Genomic DNA, 24,213 nt, shown 5'->3' with positions numbered 1-24,213 from the left:
CGATAAAGCGTTGTGGAGATATAGGCTTATGAGTGTTTTTGCAACCGCTACGCAAAATTTGTGTGCGCGTTTATCGAAAACGATTTGACAAATCAACTTGATTTGCAAGATTTTTTGTCAGCATGGTCTGAAGATGATCTGGTTCAATTTTCGTGCAAATCGGACAAACCGTCTAGGACGAGTTCGTAAAAGTAGGTTTTTTGGAAAATTAAAAATGGCGGGGAAATTATCATGACCGAAAATGACATCATAGGTTGCAATTGAATCGGCATGAGCCAATGACTCTATTATGACCAGTTTCAATATACTAGGCTAATTTAATCAAAAGTTATTAGCATTTTTGTCAAGTTTGTTATATCTTTTGACCACAAGGTGGCACTGCCCTAAAACTTTTTGAGTACCTTCAGGGCATAGCAAGGAAGTCACATACCGAGTTTAGTAACAATATACTAATGCATTTGTAAAATATAGCATTTTTTGACAAAATTCAAAATGGCCGACAGCCAAAATGGCCGATATGGTAAAATTGAATATCAGACGACTCGGCATGCCGTCCTGAATGTAACGAGACCACTTTTATGATTTTTGGACAAACAGTTCAGAAGTTATAAGCAAAAATAGCAATTTTTCGTATCTCCGGACCAGTAGGTGGCGCTGCGCCGAAACGCTGGATGTTGCCTCAAGTCATGCTTATGATGACATGTACCAAGTTTGGTTTAAATACGATAAAGCGTTGCGGAGATATTGCCTTAAGAGTGTTTTTGCAACCGCTACGTAAAATTTGTTTGCGCGTTTATCGCAAATGATTTGACGAATCAACTTGATTTGCAAGATTTTTTGTCATCATGGTCTGAAGATGATCTGGATCAATTTTCGTGCAAATCGGATGAACCGTCTAGGACGAGTTCGTAAAAGTAGGTTTTTCGGAAAATTCAAAATGGCGGGAAAATTTTTGTGACGGAAAATGACGTCATAGGGTGCAATCGAATCGTCTTGAGCCAAGGAATCAGAGGAAAAAAGAATTTTGTTTCTAGCCCTTATGGTTCAAAAGTTATTAGCATAAACATGAGTCAAATTTTGGACTGATGGTGGCGCTAGAGGGATTGAGTTTGAGACTCCAAATTTGCTACGGTGACATTTCAGACTGTCCTCTATTAGTGTGCCAAATTTCACAACTTTTTACCATACGGTTCTATGGGCTGCCATAGACTTCGTGGCGGAAGAAGAAGAAGAAGAAGAAGAATATAGCTGCAAGCAGCAATAATGGGGCCAAGCGCAAAGAAGAAGACAAGACATGCCAAAATGGCTGGCAGTGTCAGATCAACTGGAGCAATGAGCAATTAATCTCGTTTTAAGATGATTTTAGGCAAAAGGCTGAAAAATGCATTGTAGTCTGAGAGTGTCAGACCAACTGCAACAATTAACAATTATATAGTTTAAGAAGATTAGGCAAAATGGCTGAAATATCATATATAGAGTCACTGATAATATAAGTTAATGGTTTATCACTTTTGACCAATAGGTGGCACAGTTACGAAATTGATGTGCTGTGGTCAGAATAAGGGAACAATGACACATGCAAAGTTTGATGCCAATATGTCAAAGCATTGCAGAGATACAGCCTCAAGAGTCATTTTGGCATCATGGCTCAATTTCGTCGCTGCGGTTTACAAAAATGGTTTCATCTATTGATGCAAAATCCCTAACTTTTTGTTGACACAGTCTGAAGATGATACGATTCGATTTTGGTGGAAATTGGATAAACGGTCTAGGATGAGTTTGAAAAAGTAGGTTTTGATCAAATAAGAACATTGAGGACAGGATGTTTGACCAAATATGGCAAAATTAGTATCTATGTTCTCGGCATGAGCCAATAAATGTATTATGACCAGTTTCATTAAACTAGGCTAATATAATCAAAAGTTATTAGCATGTTTATAAATTTTGTTATAACCTCTGACCACAAGGTGGCACTGCCCCAAAACTTTTTGAGTACCTTCAAAGCATGGTGCGGAAGACCCATACCAAGTTTCGTAACGATAGACTAATGCGTTTGTAAAATATAGTATTTTAGCACATAATTCAAAATAGCCGAGAGCCAAAATGGCCGATATGGTAAAATTGAATATCAGACAACTCTGAATACCGTCCTGAATCTAACGAGACAACTTTTATGATTTTTGGACAAACAGTTCAAAAGTTATAAGCAAAAACAGCCATTTTTTGTATCTCCGGACCAGTAGGTGGCGCTGCGCCGAAACACTGCATGTTGCCTCAAGTCATGCTTGTGATGACATGTACCAAGTTTGGATTGAATACGATAAAGCATTGTAGAGATATTGCCTTATGAGTGTTTTTGCAACCGCTACGTAAAATTTGTGTGCACGTTTATCAAAAATGATTTGACGAATCAACTTGATTTGCAAGATTTTTTGTCAGCATGGTCTGAAGATGATCTGGTTCAATTTTCGTGCAAATCGGACAAACCGTCTAGGACGAGTTCGCAAAAGTAGGTTTTTTGGAAAATTAAATATGGCGGGGAAATTATCATAACCGAAAATGACATCATAGGGTGCAATTGAATCGGCATGAGCCAATGAATGTATTATGACCAGTTTCATTATACTAAGCTAATTAAATCAAAAGTTATTAGCATTTTTGTCAAGTTTGTTATAACTTTTGACCACAAGGTGGCACTGCCCCAAAACTTTTTGAGTACCTTCAGGGCATGGAGTGGAAGTCACATACCGAGTTTAGTAACAATACACTAATGCATTTGTAAAATATAGCATTTTAGCACATAATTCAAAATGGCCGACAGCCAAAATGGGCGATATGGTAAAATTGAATATCAGACGACTCGGCATGCCGTCTTGAATCTAACGAGACCACTTTTATGATTTTTGGACAAACGGTTCAAAAGTTATAAGCAAAAACAGCCATTTTTTGTATCTCCGGACCAGTAGGTGGCGCTGCGCCGAAACACTGCATGTTGCCTCAAGTCATGCTTGTGATGACATGTACCAAGTTTGGTTTGAATACGATAAAGCGTTGCGGAGATATTGCCTTAAGAGTGCTTTTGCAACCGCTACGTAAAATTTGTTTGCGCGTTTATCGCAAATGATTTGACGAATCAACTTGATTTGCAAGATTTTTTGTCAGCATGGTCTGAAGATGATCTGGTTCAATTTTCGTGCAAATCGGATGAACCGTCTAGGACGAGTTCGCAAAAGTAGGTTTTTCGGTTAATTAAAAATGGCGGGAAAATTATTATGACGGAAAATGACGTCATAGGGTGCAATTGAATCGTCTTGAGCCAAGGAATCAGAGGAAAAAAGAATTTTGTTTCTAGCCCTTATGGTTCAAAAGTTATTAGCATAAACATGAGTCTAATTTTGGACTGATGGTGGCGCTAGAGGGATTGAGTTAGAGACTCAAAATTTGCTATGGTAACATTTCAGACTGTCCTCTATTAGTGTGCCAAATTTCACAACTTTTTACCATACGGTTCTATGGGCTGCCATAGACTTCGTGGCGGAAGAAGAAGAAGATGAAATATAGCTGCAAGCAGCAATACCGGGGCCAAGCGCAAAGAAGAAGACAAGACATGCCAAAATGGCTGGCAGTGTCAGATCAACTGGAGCAATGAGCAATTAATCACGTTTTAAGATGATTTTAAGCAAAAGGCTGAAAATGCATTGTAGTCTGAGAGTGTCAGACCAACTGCAACAATTAACAATTATACAGTTTAAGAAGATTAGGCAAAATGGCTGAAATATCATATATTGAGTCACTGATAATGTAAGTTAATGGTTTATCACTTTTGACCAATAGGTGGCACAGTTACGAAATTGATGTGGTGTGGTCAGAATAAGGGAACAATGACACATGCAAAGTTTGATGCCAATATGTCAAAGCATTGCAGAGATACAGCCTCAAGAGTAATTTTGGCATAATGGCTCAACTTCGTCGCTGCGGTTTACAAAAACGGTTTCATCTATTGATGCAAAATCCCTAACTTTTTGTTGACACAGTCTGAAGATGATACGATTCGATTTTGGTGGAAATTGGACAAACGGTCTAGGATGAGTTTGAAAAAGTAGGTTTTGATCAAATAAGAACATTGAGGACAGAATGTTTGACCAAATATGGAAAAATTAGTATCTCTGTTCTCGGCATGAGCCAATGACTGTATTATGACCAGTTTCATTAAACTAGGCTAATTTAATCAAAAGTTATTAGCATGTTTGTAAATTTTGTTATAACCTCTGACCACAAGGTGGCACTGCCCCAAAACGTTTTGAGTACCTTCAAAGCATGGTGCGGAAGACATGATTTTTGGACAAACAGTTCAAAAGTTTTAAGCAAAAATAGCCATTTTTTGTATCTCCGGACCAGTAGGTGGCGCTGCGCCGAAACGCTGCATGTTGCTTCAGGTCATGCTTGTGATGACATATACCAAGATTGGTTTGAATACGATAAAGCGTTGTGGAGATAAAGGCTTATGAGTGTTTTTGCAACCGCTACGCAAAATTTGTGTGCACGTTTATCGAAAACGATTTGACAAATCAACTTGATTTGCAAGATTTTTTGTCAGCATGGTCTGAAGATGATCTGGTTCAATTTTCGTGCAAATCGGACAAACCGTCTAGGACGAGTTCGTAAAAGTAGGTTTTTTGGAAAATTAAAAATGGCGGGGAAATTATCATGACCGAAAATGACATCATAGGTTGCAATTGAATCGGCATGAGCCAATGACTCTATTATGACCAGTTTCAATATACTAGGCTAATTTAATCAAAAGTTATTAGCATTTTTGTCAAGTTTGTTATATCTTTTGACCACAAGGTGGCACTGCCCTAAAACTTTTTGAGTACCTTCAGGGCATAGCAAGGAAGTCACATACCGAGTTTAGTAACAATATACTAATGCATTTGTAAAATATAGCATTTTTTGACAAAATTCAAAATGGCCGACAGCCAAAATGGCCGATATGGTAAAATTGAATATCAGACGACTCGGCATGCCGTCCTGAATGTAACGAGACCACTTTTATGATTTTTGGACAAACAGTTCAGAAGTTATAAGCAAAAATAGCAATTTTTCGTATCTCCGGACCAGTAGTTGGCGCTGCGCCGAAACGCTGTATGTTATCTCAAGTCATGCTTGTGATGACATGTACCAAGTTTGGTTTGAATACGATAAAGCGTTGCGGAGATATAGGCTTATGAGTGTTTTTGCAACCGCTACGCAAAATTTGTGTGCACGTTTATCGAAAACGATTTGACAAATCAACTTGATTTGCAAGATTTTTTGTCAGCATGGTCTGAAGATGATCAGGTTCAATTTTCGTGCAAATCGGACAAACCGTCTAGGACGAGTTCGTAAAAGTAGGTTTTTTGGAAAATTAAAAATGGCGGGGAAATTATCATGACCGAAAATGACATCATAGGTTGCAATTGAATCGGCCTGAGCCAATGACTCTATTATGACCAGTTTCAATATACTAGGCTAATTTAATCAAAAGTTATTAGCATTTTTGTCAAGTTTGTTATATCTTTTGACCACAAGGTGGCACTGCCCGAAAACTTTTTGAGTACCTTCAGGGCATAGCAAGGAAGTCACATACCGAGTTTAGTAACAATATACTAATGTATTTGTAAAATATAGCATTTTTTGACAAAATTCAAAATGGCCGACAGCCAAAATGGCCGATATGGTAAAATTGAATATCAGACGACTCGGCATGCCGTCCTGAATGTAACAAGACCACTTTTATGATTTTTGGACAAACAGTTCAGAAGTTATAAGCAAAAATAGCAATTTTTCGTATCTCCGGACCAGTAGGTGGCGCTGCAAGCAGCAATATATGAAATGAAATATAGCATTTCATATATTGATGAAAATATAGATGAAATATAGCTGCAAGCAGCAATACCGGGGCCAAGCGCAAAGAAGAAGACAAGACATGCCAAAATGGCTGGCAGTGTCAGATCAACTGGAGCAATGAGCAATTAATCACGTTTTAAGATGATTTTAAGCAAAAGGCTGAAAATGCATTGTAGTCTGAGAGTGTCAGACCAACTGCAACAATTAACAATTATACAGTTTAAGAAGATTAGGCAAAATGGCTGAAATATCATATATTGAGTCACTGATAATGTAAGTTAATGGTTTATCACTTTTGACCAATAGGTGGCACAGTTACGAAATTGATGTGGTGTGGTCAGAATAAGGGAACAATGACACATGCAAAGTTTGATGCCAATATGTCAAAGCATTGCAGAGATACAGCCTCAAGAGTAATTTTGGCATAATGGCTCAACTTCGTCGCTGCGGTTTACAAAAACGGTTTCATCTATTGATGCAAAATCCCTAACTTTTTGTTGACACAGTCTGAAGATGATACGATTCGATTTTGGTGGAAATTGGACAAACGGTCTAGGATGAGTTTGAAAAAGTAGTTTTTGATCAAATAAGAACATTGAGGACAGAATGTTTGACCAAATATGGAAAAATTAGTATCTCTGTTCTCGGCATGAGCCAATGACTGTATTATGACCAGTTTCATTAAACTAGGCTAATTTAATCAAAAGTTATTAGCATGTTTGTAAATTTTGTTATAACCTCTGACCACAAGGTGGCACTGCCCCAAAACGTTTTGAGTACCTTCAAAGCATGGTGCGGAAGACATGATTTTTGGACAAACAGTTCAAAAGTTATTAGCAAAAATAGCCATTTTTTGTATCTCCGGACCAGTAGGTGGCGCTGCGCCGAAACGCTGCATGTTGCTTCAGGTCATGCTTGTGATGACATATACCAAGATTGGTTTGAATACGATAAAGCGTTGTGGAGATATAGGCTTATGAGTGTTTTTGCAACCGCTACGCAAAATTTGTGTGCGCGTTTATCGAAAACGATTTGACAAATCAACTTGATTTGCAAGATTTTTTGTCAGCATGGTCTGAAGATGATCTGGTTCAATTTTCGTGCAAATCGGACAAACCGTCTAGGACGAGTTCGTAAAAGTAGGTTTTTTGGAAAATTAAAAATGGCGGGGAAATTATCATGACCGAAAATGACATCATAGGTTGCAATTGAATCGGCATGAGCCAATGACTCTATTATGACCAGTTTCAATATACTAAGCTAATTAAATCAAAAGTTATTAGCATTTTTGTCAAGTTTGTTATATCTTTTGACCACAAGGTGGCACTGCCCTAAAACTTTTTGAGTACCTTCAGGGCATAGCAAGGAAGTCACATACCGAGTTTAGTAACAATATACTAATGCATTTGTAAAATATAGCATTTTTTGACAAAATTCAAAATGGCCGACAGCCAAAATGGCCGATATGGTAAAATTGAATATCAGACGACTCGGCATGCCGTCCTGAATGTAACGAGACCACATTTATGATTTTTGGACAAACAGTTCAGAAGTTATAAGCAAAAATTGCAATTTTTCGTATCTCCGGACCAGTAGGTGGCGCTGCGCCGAAACGCTGTATGTTGCCTCAAGTCATGCTTGTGATGACATGTACCAAGTTTGGTTTGAATACGATAAAGCGTTGCGGAGATATTGCCTTAAGAGTGTTTTTGCAACCGCTACGTAAAATTTGTTTGCGCGTTTATCGCAAATGATTTGACGAATCAACTTGATTTGCAAGATTTTTTGTCAGCATGGTCTGAAGATGATCTGGTTCAATTTTCGTGCAAATCGGATGAACCGTCTAGGACGAGTTCATAAAAGTAGGTTTTTCGGAAAATTCAAAATGGCGGGAAAATTTTTATGACGGAAAATGACGTCATAGGGTGCAATGGAATCGTCTTGAGCCAAGGAATCAGAGGAAAAAAGAATTTTGTTTCTAGCCCTTATGGTTCAAAAGTTATTAGCATAAACATGAGTCAAATTTTGGACTGATGGTGGCGCTAGAGGGATTGAGTTTGAGACTCCAAATTTGCTACGGTGACATTTCAGACTGTCCTCTATTAGTGTGCCAAATTTCACAACTTTTTACCATACGGTTCTATGGGCTGCCATAGACTTCGTGGCGGAAGAAGAAGAAGAAGAAGAAGAAGAAGAAGAAGATGAATAATAATAATAAGAACGGGAACGGTTTCAATAGGTGCCTTCGCACCTTCGGTGCTTGGCCCCTAATAATAAATATAGCTGCAAGCAGCAATACCGGGGCCAAGCGCAAAGAAGAAGACAAGACATGCCAAAATGGCTGGCAGTGTCAGATCAACTGGAGCAATGAGCAATTAATCACGTTTTAAGATGATTTTAAGCAAAAGGCTGAAAATGCATTGTAGTCTGAGAGTGTCAGACCAACTGCAACAATTAACAATTATACAGTTTAAGAAGATTAGGCAAAATGGCTGAAATATCATATATTGAGTCACTGATAATGTAAGTTAATGGTTTATCACTTTTGACCAATAGGTGGCACAGATACGAAATTGATGTGGTGTGGTCAGAATAAGGGAACAATGACACATGCAAAGTTTGATGCCAATATGTCAAAGCATTGCAGAGATACAGCCTCAAGAGTAATTTTGGCATAATGGCTCAACTTCGTCGCTGCGGTTTACAAAAACGGTTTCATCTATTGATGCAAAATCCCTAACTTTTTGTTGACAGTCTGAAGATGATACGATTCGATTTTGGTGGAAATTGGACAAACGGTCTAGGATGAGTTTGAAAAAGTAGGTTTTGATCAAATAAGAACATTGAGGACAGGATGTTTGACCAAATATGGAAAAATTAGTATCTCTGTTCTCGGCATGAGCCAATGACTGTATTATGACCAGTTTCATTAAACTAGGCTAATTAAATCAAAAGTTATTAGCATTTTTGTCAAGTTTGTTATAACTTTTGACCACAAGGTGGCACTGCCCCAAAACTTTTTGAGTACCTTCAGGGCATGGAGTGGAAGTCACATACCGAGTTTAGTAACAATACACTAATGCATTTGTAAAATATAGCATTTTAGCACATAATTCAAAATTGCCGACAGCCAAAATGGCCGATATGGTAAAATTGAATATCAGACGACTCGGCATGCCGTCCTGAATGTAACGAGACCACTTTTATGATTTTTGGACAAACAGTTCAGAAGTTATAAGCAAAAATAGCAATTTTTCGTATCTCCGGACCAGTAGGTGGCGCTGCGCCGAAACGCTGTATGTTGCCTCAAGTCATGCTTGTGATGACATGTACCAAGTTTGGTTTGAATACGATAAAGCGTTGCGGAGATATTGCCTTAAGTGTGTTTTTGCAACCGCTACGTAAAATTTGTTTGCGCGTTTATCGCAAATGATTTGACAAATCAACTTGATTTGCAAGATTTTTTGTCAACATGGTCTGAAGATGATCTGGTTCAATTTTCGTGCAAATCGGATGAATCGTCTAGGACGAGTTCGTAAAAGTAGGTTTTTCGGAAAATTAAAAATGGCGGGAAAATTATTATGACGGAAAATGACGTCATAGGGTGCAATCGAATCGTCTTGAGCCAAGGAATCAGAGGAAAAAAGAATTTTGTTTCTAGCCCTTATGGTTCAAAAGTTATTAGCATAAACATGAGTCAAATTTTGGACTGATGGTGGCGCTAGAGGGATTGAGTTTGAGACTCCAAATTTGCTACGGTGACATTTCAGACTGTCCTCTATTAGTGTGCCAAATTTCACAACTTTTTACCATACGGTTCTATGGGCTGCCATAGACTTCGTGGCGGAAGAAGAAGAAGAAGAAGATGAATAAATATAGCTGCAAGCAGCAATACCGGGGCCAAGCGCAAAGAAGAAGACAAGACATGCCAAAATGGCTGGCAGTGTCAGATCAACTGGAGCAATGAGCAATTAATCACGTTTTAAGATGATTTTAGGCAAAAGGCTGAAAAATGCATTGTAGTCTGAGAGTGTCAGACCAACTGCAACAATTAACAATTATACAGTTTAAGAAGATTAGGCAAAATGGCTGAAATATCATATATAGAGTCACTGATAATATAAGTTAATGGTTTATCACTTTTGACCAATAGGTGGCACAGTTACGAAATTGATGTGGTGTAGTCAGAATAAGGGAACAATGACACATGCAAAGTTTGATGCCAATATGTCAAAGCATTGCAGAGATACAGCCTCAAGAGTCATTTTGGCATCATGGCTCAACTTCGTCACTGCGGTTTACAAAAACGGTTTCATCTATTGATGCAAAATCCCTAACTTTTTGTTGACATAGTCTGAAGATGATACGATTCGATTTTGGTGGAAATTGGATAAACGGTCTAGGATGAGTTTGAAAAAGTAGGTTTTGATCAAATAAGAACATTGAGGACAGGATGTTTGACCAAATATGGCAAAATTAGTATCTATGTTCTCGGCATGAGCCAATAAATGTATTATGACCAGTTTCAATATACTAGGCTAATTTAATCAAAAGTTATTAGCATTTTTGTCAAGTTTGTTATATCTTTTGACCACAAGGTGGCACTGCCCTAAAACTTTTTGAGTACCTTCAGGGCATAGCATGGAAGTCACATACCGAGTTTAGTAACAATATACTAATGCATTTGTAAAATATATCATTTTTTGACAAAATTCAAAATGGCCGACAGCCAAAATGGCCGATATGGTAAAATTGAATATCAGACGACTCGGCATGCCGTCCTGAATGTAACGAGACCACTTTTATGATTTTTGGACAAACAGTTCAGAAGTTATAAGCAAAAATAGTCATTTTTCGTATCTCCGGACCAGTAGGTGGCGCTGCGCCGAAACGCTTTATGTTGCCTCAAGTCATGCTTGTGATGACATGTACCAAGTTTGGTTTGAATACGATAAAGCGTTGCGGAGATATTGCCTTAAGTGTGTTTTTGCAACCGCTACGTAAAATTTGTTTGCGCGTTTATCGCAAATGATTTGACGAATCAACTTGATTTGCAAGATTTTTTGTCAGCATGGTCTGAAGATGATCTGGTTCAATTTTCGTGCAAATCGGACAAACCGTCTAGGACGAGTTCGCAAAAGTAGGTTTTTTGGAAAATTAAATATGGCGGGGAAATTATCATGACCGAAAATGACGTCATAGGATGCAATTGAATCGGCATGAGCCAATGAATGTATTATGACCAGTTTCATTATACTAAACTAATTAAATCAAAAGTTATTAGCATTTTTGTCAAGTTTGTTATAACTTTTGACCACAAGGTGGCACTGCCCCAAAACTTTTTGAGTACCTTCAGGGCATGGAGTGGAAGTCACATACCGAGTTTAGTAACAATACACTAATGCATTTGTAAAATATAGCATTTTAGCACATAATTCAAAATGGCCGACAGCCAAAATGGCCGATATGGTAAAATTGAATATCAGACGACTCGGCATGCCGTCCTGAATCTAACGAGACTACTTTTATGATTTTTGGACAAACGGTTCAAATGGTATAAGCAAAAACAGCCATTTTTTGTATCTCCGGACCAGTAGGTGGCGCTGCGCCGAAACACTGCATGTAGCCTCAAGTCATGCTTGTGATGACATGTACCAAGTTTGGTTTGAATACGATAAAGCGTTGCGGAGATATTGCCTTAAGAGTGCTTTTGCAACCGCTACGTAAAATTTGTTTGCGCGTTTTTCGCAAATGATTTGACGAATCAACTTGATTTGCAAGATTTTTTGTCAGCATGGTCTGAAGATGATCTGGTTCAATTTTCGTGCAAATCGGATGAACCGTCTAGGACGAGTTCGCAAAAGTAGGTTTTTCGGTTAATTAAAAATGGCGGGAAAATTATTATGACGGAAAATGACGTCATAGGGTGCAATCGAATTGTCTTGAGCCAAGGAATCAGAGGAAAAAAGAATTTCGTTTCTAGCCCTTATGGTTCAAAAGTTATTAGCATAAACATGAGTCTAATTTTGGACTGATGGTGGCGCTAGAGGGATTGAGTTAGAGACTCAAAATTTGCTATGGTGACATTTCAGACTGTCCTCTATTAGTGTGCCAAATTTCATAACTTTTTACCATACGGTTCTATGGGCTGCCATAGACTTCGTGGCGGAAGAAGAAGAAGAAGAAGATGAATAATAAATATAGCTGCAAGCAGCAATACAGGGGCCAAGCGCAAAGAAGAAGACAAGACATGCCAAAATGGCTGGCAGTGTTCGATCAACTGGAGCAATGAGCAATTAATCACGTTTTAAGATGATTTTAGGCAAAGGGCTGAAAAATGCATTGTAGTCTGACAGTGTCAGACCAACTGCATCAATGAACAATTATACAGTTTAAGAAGATTAGGCAAAATGGCTGAAATATCATATATAGAGTCACTGATAATATAAGTTAATGGTTTATCACTTTTGACCAATAGGTGGCACAGTTACGAAATTTATGTGGTGTGGTCAGAATAAGGGAACAATGACACATGCAAAGTTTGATGCCAATATGTCAAAGCATTGCAGAGATACAGCCTCAAGAGTAATTTTGGCATCATGCCTCAAATTTGTCGCTGCGGTTTACAAAAACAGTTTCATCTATTGATGCAAAATCCCTAACTTTTTGTTGACACAGTCTGAAGATGATACGATTCGATTTTGGTGGAAATTGGACAAACGGTCTAGGATGAGTTTGAAAAAGTAGATTTTGATCAAATAAGAACATTGAGGACAGGATGTTTGACCAAATATGGCAAAATTAGTATCTATGTTCTCGGCATAAGCCAATGACTGTATTATGACCAGTTTCATTAAACTAGGCTAATTTAATCAAATGTTATTAGCATGTTTGTAAATTTTGTTATAACCTCTGACCACAAGGTGGCACTGCCCCAAAACTTTTTGAGTACCTTCAAAGCATGGTGCGGAAGACATGATTTTTGGACAAACAGTTCAAAAGTTATAAGCAAAAATAGCCATTTTTTGTATCTCCGGACCAGTAGGTGGCGCTGCGCCGAAACGCTGCATGTTGCCTCAGGTCATGCTTGTGATGACATATACCAAGATTGGTTTGAATATGATAAAGCGTTGTGGAGATATAGGCTTATGAGTGTTTTTGCAACCGCTACGCAAAATTTGTGTGCGCGTTTATCAAAAACGATTTGACAAATCAACTTGATTTGCAAGATTTTTTGTCAGCATGGTCTGAAGATGATATGGTTCAATTTTCGTGCAAATCGGATGAACCGTCTAGGACGAGTTCGCAAAAGTAGGTTTTTTGGAAAATTAAAAATAGCGGGGAAATTATCATAACCGAAAATGACATCATAGGGTGCAATTGAATCGGCATGAGCCAATGACTCTATTATGACCAGTTTCATTATACTAGGCTAATTTAATCAAAAGTTATTAGCATTTTTGTCAAGTTTGTTATATCTTTTGACCACTAGGTGGCACTGCCCTAAAACTTTTTGAGTACCTTCAGGGCATGGCATGGAAGTCACATACCGAGTTTAGTAACAATACACTAATGCATTTGTAAAATATAGCATTTTTTGACAAAATTCAAAATGGCCGACAGCCAAAATGGCCGATATGGTAAAATTGAATATCAGACGACTCGGCATGCCGTCCTGAATGTAACGAGACCACTTTTATGATTTTTGGACAAACAGTTCAGAAGTTATAAGCAAAAATTGCAATTTTTCGTATCTCCAGACCAGTAGGTGGCGCTGCGCCGAAACGCTGTACGTTGCCTCAAGTCATGCTTGTGATGACATGTACCAAGTTTGGTTTGAATACGATAAAGCGTTGCGGAGATATTGCCTTAAGAGTGTTTTTGCAACCGCTACGTAAAATTTGTTTGCGCGTTTATCGCAAATGATTTGACGAATCAACTTGATTTGCAAGATTTTTTGTCAGCATGGTCTGAAGATGATCTGGTTCAATTTTCGTGCAAATCGGATGAACCGTCTAGGACGAGTTCGTAAAAGTAGGTTTTTCGGAAAATTCAAAATGGCGGGAAAATTTTTATGACGGAAAATGACGTCATAGTGTGCAATGGAATCGTCTTGAGCCAAGGAATCAGAGGAAAAAAGAATTTTGTTTCTAGTCCTTATGGTTCAAAAGTTATTAGCATAAACATGAGTCAAATTTTGGACTGATGGTGGCGCTAGAGGGATTGAGTTTGAGACTCCAAATTTGCTACGGTGACATTTCAGACTGTCCTCTATTAGTGTGCCAAATTTCACAACTTTTTACCATACGGTTCTATGGGCTGCCATAGACTTCGTGGCGGAAGAAGAAGAAGAAGAAGAAGAAGAAGAAGAAGAAGAAGATGAATAATAATAATAAGAACGGGAACGGTTTCAATAGGTGCCTTCGCACCTTCGGTGCTTGGCCCCTAATAATAAGAACGGGAACGGTTTCAATAGGTGCCTTCGCACCTTCGGTGCTTGGCCCCTAAATATAGCTGCAAGCAGCAATACCGGGGCCAAGCGCAAAGAAGAAGACAAGACATGCCAAAATGGCTGGCAGTGTCAGATCAACTGGAGCAATGAGCAATTAATCACGTTTTAAGATGATTTTAGGCAAAAGGCTGAAAAATGCATTGTAGTCTGAGAGTGTCAGACCAACTGCAACAATTAACAATTATACAGTTTAAGAAGATTAGGCAAAATGGCTGAAATATCATTTATAGAGTCACTGATAATATAAGTTAATGGTTTATCACTTTTGACCAATAGGTGGCACAGTTACGAAATTGATGTGGTGTAGTCAGAATAAGGGAACAATGACACATGCAAAGTTTGATGCCAATATGTCAAAGCATTGCAGAGATACAGCCTCAAGAGTCATTTTGGTATCATGGCTCAACTTCGTCACTGCGGTTTACAAAAACGGTTTCATCTATTGATGCAAAATCCCTAACTTTTTGTTGACATAGTCTGAAGATGATACGATTCGATTTTGGTGGAAATTGGATAAACGGTCTAGGATGAGTTTGAAAAAGTAGGTTTTGATCAAATAAGAACATTGAGGACAGGATGTTTGACCAAATATGGCAAAATTAGTATCTATGTTCTCGGCATGAGCCAATAAATGTATTATGACCAGTTTCATTAAACTAGGCTAATTTAATCAAAAGTTATTAGCATGTTTGTAAATTTTGTTATAACCTCTGACCACAAGGTGGCACTGCCCCAAAACTTTTTGAGTACCTTCAAAGCATGGTGCGGAAGACCCATACCAAGTTTCGTAACGATTGACTAATGCGTTTGTAAAATATAGTATTTTAGCACATAATTCAAAATGGCCGAGAGCCAAAATGGCCGATATGGTAAAATTGAATATCAGACAACTCTGAATACCGTCCTGAATCTAACGAGACAACTTTTATGATTTTTGGACAAACAGTTCAAAAGTTATAAGCAAAAATAGCCATTTTTTGTATCTCCGGACCAGTAGGTGGCGCTGCGCAGAAACGCTGCAAGTTGCCTCAAGTCATGCTTGTGATGACATGTACCAAGTTTGGATTGAACACGATAAAGCATTGTGGAGATATAGCCTTATGAGTGTTTTTGCAACCGCTACGTAAAATTTGTGTGCACGTTTATCAAAAACGATTTGACGAATCAACTTGATTTGCAAGATTTTTTGTCAGCATGGTCTGAAGATGATCTGGTTCAATTTTCGTGCAAATCGGACAAACCGTCTAGGACGAGTTCGCAAAAGTAGGTTTTTTGGAAAATTAAATATGGCGGGGAAATTATCATGACCGAAAATGACGTCATAGGATGCAATTGAATCGGCATGAGCCAATGACTCTATTATGACCAGTTTCATTATACTAAGCTAATTAAATCAAAAGTTATTAGCATTTTTGTCAAGTTTGTTATAACTTTTGACCACAAGGTGGCACTGCCCCAAAACTTTTTGAGTACCTTCAGGGCATGGAGTGGAAGTCACATACCGAGTTTAGTAACAATACACTAATGCATTTGTAAAATATAGCATTTTAGCACATAATTCAAAATGGCCGACAGCCAAAATGGCCGATATGGTAAAATTGAATATCAGACGACTCGGCATGCCGTCCTGAATGTAACGAGACCACTTTTATGATTTTTGGACAAACAGTTCAGAAGTTATAAGCAAAAATAGCAATTTTTCGTATCTCCGGACCAGTAGGTGGCGCTGCGCCGAAACGCTGTACGTTGCCTCAAGTCATGCTTGTGATGACATGTACCAAGTTTGGTTTGAATACGATAAAGCGTTGCGGAGATATTGCCTTAAGTGTGTTTTTGCAACCGCTACGTAAAATTTGTTTGCGCGCTTATCGCAAATGATTTGACGAATCAACTTGATTTGCAAGATTTTTTGTCAGCATGGTCTGAAGATGATCTGGTTCAATTTTCGTGCAAATCGGATGAACCGTCTAGGACGAGTTCGTAAAAGTAGGTTTTTCGGAAAATTAAAAATGGCGGGAAAATTTTTATGACGGAAAATGACGTCATAGGGTGCAATCGAATCGTCTTGAGCAAAGGAATCAGAGGAAAAAAGAATTTTGTTTCTAGCCCTTATGGTTCAAAAGTTATTAGCATAAACATGAGTCACATTTTGGACTGATGGTGGCGCTAGAGGGATTGAGTTTGAGACTCCAAATTTGCTACGGTGTAATTTCAGACTGTCCTCTATTAGTGTGCCAAATTTCACAACTTTTTACCATACGGTTCTATGGGCTGCCATAGACTTCGTGGCGGAAGAAGAAGAAGAAGATGAAATATAGCTGCAAGCAGCAATACCGGGGCCAAGCGCAAAAAAGAAGACAAGACATGCCAAAATGGCTGGCAGTGTCAGATCAACTGGAGCAATGAGCAATTAATCACGTTTTAAGATGATTTTAAGCAAAAGGCTGAAAATGCATTGTAGTCTGAGAGTGTCAGACCAACTGCAACAATTAACAATTATACAGTTTAAGAAGATTAGGCAAAATGGCTGAAATATCATATATTGAGTCACTGATAATGTAAGTTAATGGTTTATCACTTTTGACCAATAGGTGGCACAGATACGAAATTGATGTGGTGTGGTCAGAATAAGGGAACAATGACACATGCAAAGTTTGATGCCAATATGTCAAAGCATTGCAGAGATACAGCCTCAAGAGTAATTTTGGCATAATGGCTCAACTTCGTCGCTGCGGTTTACAAAAACGGTTTCATGTATTGATGCAAAATCCCTAACTTTTTGTTGACACAGTCTGAAGATGATACGATTCGATTTTGGTGGAAATTGGACAAACGGTCTAGGATGAGTTTGAAAAAGTAGGTTTTGATCAAATAAGAACATTGAGGACAGGATGTTTGACCAAATATGGAAAAATTAGTATCTCTGTTCTCGGCATGAGCATTATTATACTGTATTATGACCAGTTTCATTAAACTAGGCTAATTTAATCAAAAGTTATTAGCATGTTTGTAAATTTTGTTATAACCTCTGACCACAAGGTGGCACTGCCCCAAAACGTTTTGAGTACCTTCAAAGCATGGTGCGGAAGACATGATTTTTGGACAAACAGTTCAAAAGTTATAAGCAAAAATAGCCATTTTTTGTATCTTCGGACCAGTAGGTGGCGCTGCGCCGAAACGCTGCATGTTGCTTCAGGTCATGCTTGTGATGACATATACCAAGATTGGTTTGAATACGATAAAGCGTTGTGGAGATATAGGCTTATGAGTGTTTTTGCAACCGCTACGCAAAATTTGTGTGCGCGTTTATCGAAAACGATTTGACAAATCAACTTGATTTGCAAGATTTTTTGTCAGCATGGTCTGAAGATGATCTGGTTCAATTTTCGTGCAAATCGGACAAACCGTCTAGGACGAGTTCGTAAAAGTAGGTTTTTTGGAAAATTAAAAATGGCGGGGAAATTATCATGACCGAAAATGACATCATAGGATGCAATTGAATCGACATGAGCCAATGACTCTATTATGACCAGTTTCAATATACTAGGCTAATTTAATCAAAAGTTATTAGCATTTTTGTCAAGTTTGTTATATCTTTTGACCACAAGGTGGCACTGCCCTAAAACTTTTTGAGTACCTTCAGGGCATAGCAAGGAAGTCACATACCGAGTTTAGTAACAATATACTAATGCATTTGTAAAATATAGCATTTTTTGACAAAATTCAAAATGGCCGACAGCCAAAATGGCCGATATGGTAAAATTGAATATCAGACGACTCGGCATGCCGTCCTGAATGTAACGAGACCACTTTTATGATTTTTGGACAAACAGTTCAGAAGTTATAAGCAAAAATAGCAATTTTTCGTATCTCCGGACCAGTAGGTGGCGCTGCGCCGAAACGCTGTATGTTGCCTCAAGTCATGCTTGTGATGACATGTACCCAGTTTGGTTTGAATACGATAAAGCGTTGCGGAGATATTGCCTTAAGAGTGTTTTTGCAACCGCTACGTAAAATTTGTTTGCGCGTTTATCGCAAATGATTTGACGAATCAACTTGATTTGCAAGATTTTTTGTCAGCATGGTCTGAAGATCATCTGGTTCAATTTTCGTGCAAATCGGATGAACCGTCTAGGACGAGATTGTAAAAGTAGTTTTTTCGGACAATTAAAAATGGCGGGAAAATTTTTATGACGGAAAATGACGTCATAGGGTGCAATCGAATCGTCTTGAGCCAAGGAATCAGAGGAAAAAAGAATTTTGTTTCTAGCCCTTATGGTTCAAAAGTTATTAGCATAAACATGAGTCAAATTTTGGACTGATGGTGGCGCTAGAGGGATTGAGTTTGAGACTCCAAATTTGCTACGGTGACATTTCAGACTGTCCTCTATTAGTGGGCCAAATTTCACAACTTTTTACCATACGGTTCTATGGGCTGCCATAGACTTTGTGGCGGAAGAAGAAGAAGAAGAAGAAGAAGAAGAAGAAGATGAATAATAATAATAAGAACGGGAACGGTTTCAATAGGTGCCTTCGCACCTTCGGTGCTTGGCCCCTAATAATAATAGGAACGGGAACGGTTTCAATAGGTGCCTTCGCACCTTCGGTGCTTGGCCCCTAATAATAATAATAGGAACGGGAACGGTTTCAATAGGTGCCTTCGCACCTTCGGTGCTTGGCCCCTAATAATAAGAACGGGAACGGTTTCAATAGGTGCCTTCGCACCTTCGGTGCTTGGCCCCTAATAATAATAATAATAAGAACGGGAACGGTTTCAATAGGTGCCTTCGCACCTTCGGTGCTTGGCCCCTAATGAATAATAAATATAGCTGCAAGCAGCAATACCGGGGCCAAGCGCAAAGAAGAAGACAAGACATGCCAAAATGGCTGGCAGTGTCAGATCAACTGCAGCAATGAGAAATTAATCACGTTTTAAGATGATTTTAGGCAAAAGGCTGAAAATGCATTGTAGTCTGAGAGTGTCAGACCAACTGCAGCAATTAACAATTATACAGTTTAAGAAGATTAGGCAAAATGGCTGAAATATCATATATAGAGTCACTGATAATATAAGTTAATGGTTTATCACTTTTGACCAATAGGTGGCACAGTTACGAAATGTATGTGGAGTGGTCAGAATAAGGGAACAATGACACATGCAAAGTTTGATGCCAATATGTCAAAGCATTGCAGAGATACAGCCTCAAGAGTCATTTTGGCATCATGGCTCAATTTCGTCGCTGCGGTTTAAAAAAACGGTTTCATCTATTGATGCAAAATCCCTAACTTTTTGTTGACACAGTCTGAAGATGATACGATTCGATTTTGGTGGAAATTGGATAAACGGTCTAGGATGAGTTTGAAAAAGTAGGTTTTGATCAAATAAGAACATTGAGGACAGGATGTTTGACCAAATATGGCAAAATTAGTATCTATGTTCTCGGCATGAGCCAATAAATGTATTATGACCAGTTTCATTAAACTAGGCTAATTTAATCAAAAGTTATTAGCATGTTTATAAATTTTGTTATAACCTCTGACCACAAGGTGGCACTGCCCCAAAACTTTTTGAGTACCTTCAAAGCATGGTGCGGAAGACCCATACCTAGTTTCGTAACGATAGACTAATGCGTTTGTAAAATATAGTATTTTAGCACATAATTCAAAATGGCCGAGAGCCAAAATGGCCGATATGGTAAAATTGAATATCAGACAACTCTGAATACCGTCCTGAATCTAACGAGACAACTTTTATGATTTTTAGACAAACAGTTCAAAAGTTATAAGCAAAAACAGCCATTTTTTGTATCTCCGGACCAGTAGGTGGCGCTGCGCCGAAACACTCCATGTTGCCTCAAGTCATGCTTGTGATGACATGTACCAAGTTTGGATTGAACACGATAAAGCATTGTGGAGATATAGGCTTATGAGTGTTTTTGCAACCGCTACGTAAAATTTGTGTGCACGTTTATCAAAAACGATTTGACGAATCAACTTGATTTGCAAGATTTTTTGTCAGCATGGTCTGAAGATGATCTGGTTCAATTTTCGTGCAAATCGGACAAACCGTCTAGGACGAGTTCGCAAAAGTAGGTTTTTTGGAAAATTAAATATGGCGGGGAAATTATCATAACCGAAAATGACGTCATAGGATGCAATTGAATCGGCATGAGCCAATGAATGTATTATGACCAGTTTCATTATACTAAGCTAATTAAATCAAAAGTTATTAGCATTTTTGTCAAGTTTGTTATAACTTTTGACCACAAGGTGGCACTGCCCCAAAACTTTTTGAGTACCTTCAGGGCATGGAGTGGAAGTCACATACCGAGTTTAGAAACAATACACTAATGCATTTGTAAAATATAGCATTTTAGCACATAATTCAAAATGGCCGACAGCCAAAATGGCCGATTTGGTAAGATTGAATATCAGACGACTCGGCATGCCGTCCTGAATCTAACGAGACCACTTTTATGATTTTTGGACAAACGGTTCAAAAGTTATAAGCAAAAACAGCCATTTTTTGTATCTCCGGACCAGTAGGTGGCGCTGCGCCGAAACACTGCATGTTGCCTCAAGTCATGCTTATGATGACATGTACCAAGTTTGGTTTGAACACGATAAAGCGTTGCGGAGATATTGCCTTAAGTGTGTTTTTGCAAACGTTATGTAAAATTTGTTCGCGCGTTTATCGAAAACGAATAGACGAATCAACTTGATTTGCAAGATTTTTTGTCAATATTGTCTGAAGATGATCTGGTTAAATTTTCGTGCAAATCGGATGAACCGTCTAGGACGAGTTCGCAAAAGTAGGTTTTTCGGTTAATTGAAAATGGCGGGGAAATATCCAAGACGGAAAATGACGTCATAGGGTGCAATCGAATTGGCACGAGCTCAGAAATTAGAGAAAAAAGAATTTCGTTTCTAGCCCTTACGGTTCAAAAGTTATTAGCATAAACATGAGTACACATTTGGACAGGTGGTGGCGCTAGAGGGATTGAGATAGAGACACCAAAATTTCCATGGTGACATACCAGACCATCCTCTATTAGTGTGCCAAATTTCACAACTTTTTACCATACGGTTCTATGGGCTGCCATAGACTCCCATGGCGGAAGAAAAAAAGACGGGAACGGTTTCAATAGGTGCCTTCGCACCTTTGGTGCTTGGCCCCTAATAAATATAGCTGCAAGCAGCAATACCGGGGCCAAGCGCAAAGAAGAAGACAAGACATGCCAAAATGGCTGGCAGTGTCAGATCAACTGGAGCAATGAGCAATTAATCACGTTTTAAGATGATTTTAAGCAAAAGGCTGAAAATGCATTGTAGTCTGAGAGTGTCAGACCAACTGCAACAATTAACAATTATACAGTTTAAGAAGATTAGGCAAAATGGCTGAAATATCATATGAAGAGTTTGGTTGCAAAACGCGATAAACGCCATTTTTTGACATTTGGATTTTATTATTGGAAATCACTGTTTAGATGTACCTTAATCTGTGTGAATTGCTGCCATTAATAAGATTTGAAAATGTACATTTTAAGCCAACTACAAAATGTATTTTTTCACAAAACGCGATATCCGCCAGCCCAGTTTCTTTACAAAGTGCGATATAGAACGTTCAGGATGCCGCGCAAGCTCAGGATGTCACGCGAGGAGAGAGTCACCGCCGGTGAAGTGCTCCGAGTTTGCTCAGTGATTTAACGATAATATCAAAACAAAAAAACATATTTTTAAAAAGAGGATTCAATAGGCTAACTAAAAAACGTTTACCAGTTTATACTGTAGGCGAGCTGTCAGTCACGTAGGCTACGTCACTGATCAACAGCTGTCTGTCAGTCAGAGAATCAAAGCTTCAGAGTCAAGCTAACGTTATGGATTTCGATGACGGATTGGAGCCGGTCATTCCAGCTGCTGTTGGGAGAAAGAGGAAGGCATCTTAAGAAAATCATCAAAGGGAGAAGACAAACGGGCAAGGCATTCAGGGGAGGGAAAACATCCAAAGATTAATTGTTGTCATCGTGCGACTGCGAGTAATGTTGGTCTGTCATGCCGACACACACACACACACACACACACACACACACACACACACACACACACACACACACACACACACACACACACACACACACACACACAAAACATTGATTCACTAGCTTTTCTTAATGGTATTACAGTAGTAGAATATAGCCTAAGGTGGATATATAGCGTTTTGCAAAAAAAAAAAAAAAAAACATTATGTTGTGTATGTTCTGACCAAAACTAACTCGGAATCGTATTATTATTAATCAATCTTTGTATATACTATTCCATATATTTATGATGTATTGTTTTTTTAACCAATTTAAGATGTTTGACAATGTTAAGATAAATATGTTGCATTTTGGCATGGTTTTTGACTTATTTATGGACATAAAATTAAATAAAAAATATCCTGGATTTGAAGAATATTGTGTCCCGGCCTTCACTGAGCTCAAGTAATAGTTTAATGTACAAAAAATTGTGAATGAACTTGACTGTTGATGTCTTAAATAATAATGTCAAATAACCAACATTTCTCAAAATGGATATATCTCGTTTTGCAACGAAACTCTTCATATATTGAGTCACTGATAATGTAAGTTAATGGTTTATCACTTTTGACCAATAGGTGGCACAGATACGAAATTGATGTGCTGTGGTCAGAATAAGGGAACAATGACACATGCAAAGTTTGATGCCAATATGTCAAAGCATTGCAGAGATACAGCCTCAAGAGTCATTTTGGCATAATGGCTCAACTTCGTCGCTGCGGTTTACAAAAACGGTTTCATCTATTGATGCAAAATCCCTAACTTTTTGTTGACACAGTCTGAAGATGATACGATTCAATTTTGGTGGAAATTGGACAAACGGTCTAGGATGAGTTTGAAAAAGTAGGTTTTGATCAAATAAGAACATTGAGGACAGGATGTTTGACCAAATATGGAAAAATTAGTATCTCTGTTCTCGGCATGAGCCAATGACTGTATTATGACCAGTTTCATTAAACTAGGCTAATTTAATCAAAAGTTATTAGCATGTTTGTAAATTTTGTTATAACCTCTGACCACAAGGTGGCACTGCCCCAAAACGTTTTGAGTACCTTCAAAGCATGGTGCGGAAGACATGATTTTTGGACAAACAGTTCAAAAGTTATAAGCAAAAATAGCCATTTTTTGTATCTCCGGACCAGTAGGTGGCGCTGCGCCGAAACGCTGCATGTTGCTTCAGGTCATGCTTGTGATGACATATACCAAGATTGGTTTGAATACGATAAAGCGTTGTGGAGATATAGGCTTATGAGTGTTTTTGAAACCGCTACGCAAAATTTGTGTGCGCGTTTATCGAAAACGATTTGACAAATCAACTTGATTTGCAAGATTTTTTGTCAGCATGGTCTGAAGATGATCTGGTTCAATTTTCGTGCAAATCGGACAAACCGTCTAGGACGAGTTCGTAAAAGTAGGTTTTTTGGAAAATTAAAAATGGCGGGGAAATTATCATGACCGAAAATGACATCATAGGTTGCAATTGAATCGGCATGAGCCAATGACTCTATTATGACCAGTTTCAATATACTAGGCTAATTTAATCAAAAGTTATTAGCATTTTTGTCAAGTTTGTTATATCTTTTGACCACAAGGTGGCACTGCCCCAAAACTTTTTGAGTACCTTCAGGGCATAGCAAGGAAGTCACATACCGAGTTTAGTAACAATATACTAATGCATTTGTAAAATATAGCATTTTTTGACAAAATTCAAAATGGCCGACAGCCAAAATGGCC

Source organism: Gobio gobio, assembly GCF_949357685.1.
Source record: "Gobio gobio genome assembly, chromosome: 11".
Classification (NCBI taxonomy): Eukaryota; Metazoa; Chordata; class Actinopteri; order Cypriniformes; family Gobionidae; genus Gobio; species Gobio gobio.
The sequence above is the reverse complement of the archived record's forward strand: the minus strand, read 5'-3'. Positions refer to the sequence as shown.